The following is a 712-nucleotide window of genomic DNA, read 5'->3' as shown; positions in this document are numbered from 1 at the left end:
ACTTTTCTATATACTTTTTGAGCCCTTTTTTGGGGTCTCACCTCAGTATTTTTCTTTTAGATGTTCTCCTTCTTCATTTACTATTCACCAAATGTCTTGTTTATAACAGTCAATAGGCAACAACTCTGTACATAGTTGCTGATAGTTCATAAAGTTCATATAGCATTTGTGTTTTCATTTCTACAATTTGGTTAACAAATATTCTAAGAAAGCTTAGATTTCAACTCTTTATAATACATACATAGACAAAATTCCAAAATGGCACATATTTTGTTTTCTCATTTAATTATGAGCACTTTTGGAAATGTTTCTTAATTGTGAATATTGGAATTACCCGAGAAGCTTCAAAGAAAATATGCCAGTTCAACGAGCAGATTGTATAGCAGTTATGTCTCTAGACTCCCACATGGTCAACCATTGTTCAAGTTCCTGGACCCAGTGGCTTGAAAATCACACCAGGAGTGTGGACAGTGCCCAAGATCCTAGAAGAATGGAGGAGAAAGGATTGCAGTGTGGCCATCCCCCTGGGGGGGGAGGTGATTTTCCACTTTCCCTCTCACTGTCTCTCTCCGGTGAGTATACAAGTCCTAAGACAAAAACATATACATATGCACACACGCACATATATATATATGTGTATATATAATTTACACACACGTCATTGTCATGATACATATTCTATCTGTCCCATTCAGAGTTTATTTTTCCAGTA

This window comes from Tupaia chinensis, unplaced genomic scaffold (assembly GCF_000334495.1).
Source record: "Tupaia chinensis unplaced genomic scaffold, TupChi_1.0 Scaffold000674_1, whole genome shotgun sequence".
Taxonomy (NCBI): domain Eukaryota; kingdom Metazoa; phylum Chordata; class Mammalia; order Scandentia; family Tupaiidae; genus Tupaia; species Tupaia belangeri.
The sequence above is the reverse complement of the archived record's forward strand: the minus strand, read 5'-3'. Positions refer to the sequence as shown.